At 41.6% G+C, this 6,068-nt stretch overlaps 1 protein-coding gene across 1 annotated transcript in view; it reads right to left on the minus strand.

Annotated features, from left to right (window-relative positions):
* The window catches only part of usp36 (ubiquitin specific peptidase 36), a 49,627-nt gene extending 45,944 nt beyond the window's left edge, over positions 1 to 3,683 (minus strand). Inside the window, exon 1 of the mRNA XM_038986420.1 lies at positions 3,575 to 3,683. The gene's annotated coding sequence lies outside the window, so the exon portion shown is untranslated. The remainder of the gene's footprint in view (positions 1 to 3,574) is intronic.
* Positions 3,684 to 6,068: the final 2,385 nt, after the last annotated feature.

Genomic DNA, 6,068 nt, shown 5'->3' on the forward strand with positions numbered 1-6,068 from the left:
GTCTGTGCTCTTGTAGAATACTGGTTGAGGGGTGGAGATGATGTAGTTAATTATTCCTTGCCCACGAACATTCGACCACCAACCAGAGATGATTGCAATACAGTCTGCTTTCTCTATGATTTGCTTGACCTTCACTTGAACTCTGTTGAACTCTGCATCCAGCAAATGAGTAGATAAGTAGTCTGGTTGGAGGGGTGTCTCCTGGGCGAAAAACATTCAGAAATCTCTTCCAATACACATTGCCTGTGAGCATCAGAGGTGAACCAGTTGCATACACAGCTCGAGCAAGACATTCAGCAGCATTTCTCTGACTACATTCGTCCATTGAGTCAAAAAAACTTCTGTTTCCAGGAGGACCATAAGCTGTTGCTATAGATAAGGTGTCTGATTCATCATTTTCACCTCGAATAGAAATAGAGGGACTTTTGTCAGAGGTTGCTTGTTGTGAGCGCCGAGGGAACTTAATGAACTTGGCCAGATGATTCTGCATCTTTGTTGCATTCTTCACATATGATTTGGCACAGTATTTGCAAATGTGCACAGCTTTTCCTTCTACATTTGCTGCAGTGAAATGTCTCCACACATCAGATAGGGCCCGTGGCATTTTCTTGTAAAGATTAGAAAAAGGAGTAAAAAAAACAAATACAATTCCATGTACAGATAACTATTTAAGCATTTAGATTAAACTCTTTTGTAAGATAAATGTTTTAAAATGAAACATGTATGGAAACAGGTGAATTAACACCCTAAAACTAAAACTAACAAGTAGAAATTGTTCACAAGTTAGATATGATTTAAACACTTTGCTGTAGGCTACTATTTACAAGTTATCAAAAAATTATGTATGTCATAAAATATATTCACCCCACCCAGTATTGTAATCAAAACTTAACAGAAAGCATGTAGTCCTTGGCTCAGACAGTGTAGTAGTGTGGGCTCAATAGCATCTCATTAGTGTGCAAGATCTTGAGAATCAGCTGTACATGTGATGGAAGAACGCAATGCAGAGGGTTGCAATTCCATTGAATTGGGCATAGTTTAACCAAAATATATGTCACTAGACTAGAATTTCCTTACATGTATCCCACAAAAAATGGTTCGCTGTTATAAGCTAACTGTTTGATGAATTCCCCAAATTCACCAGAAAGTTTCCAACCCTTTGCAACCGTAGCAAAAAACACCAGAAAAAGAGACTGAGGGGCAAAATACAGACCCTCAAATGGTTGGGCAGACGTGGACAACATGGACTTACATTCTACAGAGGGATTTGGAGGTGAAAACGTAACATTTAAGCAGCTGCATTCTCTCCACAGCTCCACCAATCTGTCATAATTATGGGTAAATCCTGCCTATTTCTACAATTTCTCATCTTAAAATCTGATATTAAACCCTAACACTACTAACCTTAAGACCAAAAAACACTTTTTGTATTCAGACATTTTTACAATATACAATTTGTGGCTGTGGTAGCTGTTGGTTTCATCTTTGCCGTCATTGTTTGGTTCTCACGTGCTTTCCCAATCGCATCGTATACCTCCTCATACTACAAGATACAACCAAAATGTGCCCGAATATAAAATCGGGACATCCCACCGGGGGTCTGGAGAACGGAACAGCCAGAATCAGTGTGTCCTTGACCCGCTCAAACTACACGAGTCCCAATGACCTGATCCTAGCCCAAGTTCATAGGATTTAATCTCGAACATGAAAATGTGTCTGGGACGGCAAAAACGTGTAGTGTATGCACGGCAATAACCCACAACAACGAGACTGGTTATGCCGAATATACACCACACGATTTTGCCATCTTGTAGTATGAGCAGTGCTACGATGCGATTGGCTATTGGCAGCAGTCCATGCCCAATGAGCACTCAGCATGTGAGACCAAAACAATGTCGGGGAAGAGGAACGCAACAACAACCCGCACCATGTGGACCAAGGTGATGGAAAACTGATTGGTGGATGCCTTTTCAATGGACGGGTTCGTTTTACATGGTCAGGTGCCCCAGCTTAGCAAAGTTCGCCCATTTAAGAAGATTCCAAGGGTCTTTAAGTAAAATCTCCACTCACCCGGGGCATCGTGCAATGCAAAACGAACTCCACCAATATTACATTGCGTCCTACCATGATAGAAACAAAAAATCTAATTTATTATTATCCATATTCTGTGCACCCGTCTCTTTTGGGATGTTTCTGCACATAATAATGTGCACATTATCTCAACACTAATAAAGCAGCTCAAAGTTTGCGTGTGGGTATTTTTCCCTACGACAATAGAAACGCAGGGGGATCAACTAAGGAATCATCGTGTAATGTGAGCACCACAGTCCTGGGGTTGAAGATGGATGGAATTAAAGATTTGGGACAAGGAGATAGGTAAATGTGAGCACATCCAAGTTGTTACGATTGTATTAGTCGTGTGGTGTATGCCCAGCATTAGCTACTTGCCACAAATAGCTAGTATTACAAACCTGCTTCTTATAAGGCCAAATAGTCCATATGTTTCGACTTGAAGGCTCAGCATGGAAGATGCTGAATCTCAAGTCTTAACATCGGCTATAAACCCATCGAGTCCCATTGCTGGACATTGATATTTTCAAACACTGAACTTCTGTCGGGAAACAAGCCAACTTCCCTGACTGAGACTTGACCAGTGTTTACAAAAAAGTATCCACAGGATTGTGAAGTGTAGCTAGCAAGTTAACCTAGCTATTCCAGTAATGTACTGTTTACTAACTCGCGCTCTCCCCTTTAAGTACAACAATACCATAGTTCACTAGCTTACGGTTATATAGTGCAAAATTAACATGTGTTTGTAGATTGTTAGTTAGCTAAATAAGACACGGCGACTTAGTCGCTAGCAAATATTTTACAGACAGAGCAAGTTAGCTAGCCAGCCATGTTGGCTGCAGTAACTACTAACGTTACATAGTAAGTTAGTAGCTAGCAAGCCAGGTTAGATACTAGACATTCTAGCTAGCTTAGCCATCAAACGTTAACTAATCTGCAAAGCGAGCCAAATACAACGCAATTTGTGACATTCTTTTTATTTCATTGTTATGGGGCCTCGTTCAATATGTACTTATGTGTATCTAACTTGATATTTAACTAGCCAACTTGACCAAGGCAGTGTAATTAGCTAGCTCGTCTATCGTCGCTAGCTAGTCGAACCTGGTTTGGTCAAAATGTCTCCACGCGGAGTACTGTGGGTCACGAGAGGCAAATGTTAGCTAGCATCTGAGTTGGAAACACGTAACTTTAGTTACTACGCTAGCCGATAAACAAACATGCTTTAGATGAGGGATAACAGTTAGCGTTATTCGTTACATGTATCTATTTGTAACAACTGAAAACTGTCACTGAATGGATAGCTAGCTAACAAAAATAACCACGTAACATCAGTAAGCTAACTGTTTACTGCTAGCTTTCTGGTTAGCAACTTTGCTAACGACTAACGTGGCGTCTCGATGCTGCAATGTGGTTAGCTAGCTACCCCCCAACCTCCTCACAATATCCGTCAGATGTTTAGTCGTTATAAAAACAGATCGATAGACTGATCATTAGTAACACTCACCTTAAGTTCAATCATCCGAAAACGACGACTTTTTGGCGATAAAGACACTCTGCCTGGCTACAGTTCCTTAATTGTGTTACATTCTTTCCCCCATGCTGCATTCTGAGAGGGTGTGGGCAAGCATGACTGACAGATTTGTGAAGCCAATGAAAATGCAGGTTAGCAAATCAAATCAAATTGTATTTGTCACATGTGCCGAATACATCATGTGTAGTAGACCTTACCGTGAAATGCTTACTTACAAGCCCCTAACAATGCAGTTCAATAAATAAATTTATGAAAATATTTACTAAAAAAACTAAAGTAAAACATTCAATAAAAAGTAACCCAATAAAAGAACAATAACGAGGCTATATGCAGGGGGTTCCGGTACCGAAAGTTAATTTGTACATGTAGGTAGGGGTAGTGACAATGCATAGATAATAAACAGCAAGTAGCCACAGTGTAAAAACTGTGTGTGTGTGTGTGTGTGTGTGTGTGTGTGTGTGTGTGTGTGTGTGTGTGTGTGTGTGTGTGTGTGTGTGTGTGTGTGTGTGTGTGTGTTGGGGGGGGGGGGGGGGGGGGGGTCAATGTCAATAGTCTGGGTGGCCATTTGGTTAATTGTTTAGCAGTCTTATGGCTTGGGGGTAGAAGCTGTTAAGGAGCCTTTTGGACCTAGACTTGGTGCTCCGGTACCGCTTGCCGTGCGGTAGTAGAGAGAACAGTGACTTGGGTGAATTTGTTGGGCCTTCCTCTGACACCGCCTAGTATATACAGTACAGTCAAAAGTTTGGACACACCTACTCCGTCAAGGGGTTTTTCTTTACATTGTAGAATAATAGTGAAGACATCAAACGTATGAAATAACAGATATGGAATCATGTAGTAACCAAAAAAGTGTTAAACAAATTTTATATTTGAGATTCTTCAAAGTAGCCACTCTTTGCCTTGATGACAGCTTTGCATACTCTTGGCATTCTCTCAACCAGCTTCATGAGGTAGTCACCTGGAATGCATTTCAATTAACAGGTGTGTCTTCTTAAAAGTTCATTTGTGGAATTGATTTCCTTCTTAAGCCAATCAGTTGTGTTGTGACAAGATAGGGGTTGTATACAGAAGATAGACATATTTGGTAAGTCCATATTATGGCAAGAAACAGCTCAAATAAGCAAAGAGAAACAACAGACACGAAGATCAGTCAATCCGGAAAATTTCAACAACTTTGAAAGTTACTTAAGTGCAGTCGCAAAAACCTTAAAGCGCTATGATGAAACTGAGGACCGCCACAGGAAAGGAAGACCCAGAGTTACCTCTGCTGCAGAGGATAAGTTCATTAGAGTTACCAGCCTCAGAAATTATAGCCCAAATAAATGCTTCTGTCACGTTCTGACCTTTATTTTCCTTTGTTTTGTCTTTAGTTAGTATGGTCAGGGCGTGAGTTGGGGTGGGCAGTCTATGTTATGTGTTTCTATGTTTAGGTTTGTCAATTGGCCTGATATGGTTCTCAATCAGAGACAGGTGTTTTGCATTGTCTCTGATTGGGAACCATATTTAGGTTGCCTGTTTTCACTGTTGGTTTGTGGGTGTTTGTTTCCTGTGTCTGTGTTCGTGCCACACGGGACTGTTTCGGTTAGGTTTCTTTGTTATTTTGTAATTTTTGTCATGTTCAGTTAATTATATTAAAACATGGACACTTACCACTCTGCGTCTTGGTCCAATCCCTGCTACCTCTCCTCTTTAGACGAAGAGGAGGAAATCAGCCGTTACAGCTTCAGAGTACAAGTAACAGACACATCTCAACATCAACTGTTCAGAGGAGACTGCGTGAATCAGGCCTTCATGGTTGAATTGCTGCAAAGAAACCACTACTAAAGGACACCAATAATAAGAGACATACTTGGGCCAAGAAACACAAGCAATGGACATTAGACTGGTGGAAATTTGTCCTTTGGTCTGATGAGTCCAAATTTGAGATTTTTGTTTCCAACCGCTGTGTATTTGTGAGATGCAGCGTAGGTGAAATGATGATCTCCGCATTTGTGGTTCCCACCGTGAAGCATGAAGGAGGAGGTGTGGTGGTGTGTGGGTGCTTTGCTGGTGACACCGTCAGTGATTGATTTAGAATTCAAGGCACTCTTAATCAGCATGGCTACCACAGAATTCTGCAGCGATACGCCATCCCATCTGGTTTGCGCTTAGTGGGACTATCATTTCTTTTTCAACAGGACATTGACCCAACAAACCTCCAGGTGCTAAGTGCTATTTGACCAAGAAGGAGAGTGGAGTGCTGCATCAGATGACCTGGCCTCCACAATCACCCGACTTCAACCCAATTGAGATGGTTTGGGATGAGTTGGACTGCAAAGTGAAGGAAAAGCAGCCAACAAGTGCTCAGAGCCGGCCAAAATCCATCTCGCTCCGTCTTGTCCCACTGCCGGCCACTGGGCTTCCTCTCATCATCATATTTGGTGGTGAGTGGAAACGCCAAACGGATGCTTCAGATTCATACATCCGG

This window comes from Salvelinus namaycush, chromosome 3 (genome assembly GCF_016432855.1).
Source record: "Salvelinus namaycush isolate Seneca chromosome 3, SaNama_1.0, whole genome shotgun sequence".
NCBI lineage: Eukaryota > Metazoa > Chordata > Actinopteri > Salmoniformes > Salmonidae > Salvelinus > Salvelinus namaycush.